The following is a 2,073-nucleotide window of genomic DNA, read 5'->3' as shown; positions in this document are numbered from 1 at the left end:
AGTTTTGTAGAGATATATGATCTGTTTTTTAGATATATATTAGATGTTGATTTTATTTGAAATATTAGATGTTGAGTTTATTTGAACACATATGACATATTCATTGTGTGAGAAGGAGATGTTGAGATTTTGTAATTGAACACATATTAGATGTTTAGTGTATACCGATATTTGAGATGAAGATGAACTCATATATGTTTATTGTTTGAACTTTGTAAGGATGGTTTGGCTTCTCGACGATGTCTACGACACGAAACACCGGGCCTACATGATGCGCGAGAAGGAGATGGTAATAACGAGTAATCTAAATATTTTGCCTTAAGTTGAAATTTACATGCCCTAAGATTCGTCATTACTTGTTTTTTGCAGAAGCTTGAACCTTTGAAGATTCGGTATCACGGGGTCTCTGGTCCTGCCATGCCTTACGATGAGCGGTACACACCGTACATCAAGCAGGCAGGACTACTCCCGTGGATTCAGTTGATCAGCCGGTCCACACCGAATCTGAACGCTCCACTGGTGTCCGCTCTTGCTGATCGGTGGAGGCCGGAGACGCATAGTTTCCATCTTCGGACTGGGGAGATGACCGTGACGCTCGAGGATGTCTCGCTGATCACCGGTCTTGCTATCAACGGGATGCCTCTTTGTATGAGCACCGATTCTGATGGGTGACGCGAGAAGATGATTGCTCTTATCGGTATGGCTCCTACCGAGGCTGAGGCTGATGTAGAGGAGGGAGAAGAGAAGAAGAAGGAAAGGAAAGCATCCAGAGCTGCTTTCACGTGGATTCAAACTCACTTTGCGACGTGCCCTCCGGATGCCACTGATGACGTGATCCAGACACATGCTCGTGTCTACATGTGGTATGTTGTGTCGAGGACTTTGTTTCCTGACTCCACTGGCAAGAACGCTCCATGGATGTGGCTGAAGGCGTTGACCGTCTTCGATAGCAAATGGAGCTGGGGTTCAGCGACTCTTGCCTACTTGTACCGACAGGTAGTTGGTCTGTTTTGTGATCAACTCATTTCTTCATTAGCAATGCAAGCTTGCTGTCAAGTTAACGTTGTTTTTCTTTCATATGCAGCTGGACGATGCGTGTTGCAGGATCACAGATAGTGCAGGCATTGGTGGTAATATGCTTCTACTTGCTGTATGGAGCTGGGAGCGTCTGCCTGTTGGACGCCCGAAGAGCGTCAGGTTTAATCCTTGGTATGAAGATGAAGATGACGAATTACGGCGCCCCACTTGGGCTTACAAGTGGGATGTGGTTTCCGAGATGACGAACGATGTCAATCTCATGTACCAGAAGTACGTTGCCGAGTTGGACACGATTACCTGAGCAGGTAACGAGGTCATTACTTCAGTCATTTCTCATGTTTGCCTAAAAAAACTCACCAATTTTGCATTGTTGCCCTATTTCATAGGTGGAATGGCAGCCATATGGCGCCGATGACAGACTTGGGTACACCCCGGAGTTTACCATCAACCCGATGTGCTTGCGGGATAGGGATCTCTGGCGTATGCGGTGCCCACTGATATGCAACTGGGCTGTTGAGTTTCATTTGCCACATCGCGTGCCTCGTCAGTTTGGTCTGTTCCAGCCTCACCCGCCGGAATGGGTGGATACGGACAAAGCACTTCATAGGTAAGACATCATAAACTGTATTGACTAAGCATCGTAACTCCTTGATTTTGCTAATGTTTGGTTTTGTACCATGCAGGTTGGATAGGAGAAGGCAGCGGAAGATAAAGGACTGGGACAAGCATCATGCTTCGTATGTTACCCGCTTCCAGCTTTGTGTGGAGGAAGCTCGTAGCAGTGCACGCGCCAAGCTTCGTGAGCATAGTCCACTTGCTTTTGATAACTACATACGATGGCTTCTTGAAAATACTCGAGTTGAGATATGCTCGCCGGCATATAATGAGGATATTCTTGAAGAACCCGTAAACTTTGAGGATCTATCAAAGGGGAAGTACAACAGAGATGTCAGGGTAGGGCACGGAGTCCCTGCTGTTCCGGTGATTAACTATGTGGTAAAGTGTTTCTTCTTTACTTTCCCGTTGGCCGTATTA

This window comes from Triticum dicoccoides, chromosome 3A (genome assembly GCF_002162155.2).
Source record: "Triticum dicoccoides isolate Atlit2015 ecotype Zavitan chromosome 3A, WEW_v2.0, whole genome shotgun sequence".
In the NCBI taxonomy this organism is placed as follows: domain Eukaryota; kingdom Viridiplantae; phylum Streptophyta; class Magnoliopsida; order Poales; family Poaceae; genus Triticum; species Triticum dicoccoides.
The sequence above is the reverse complement of the archived record's forward strand: the minus strand, read 5'-3'. Positions refer to the sequence as shown.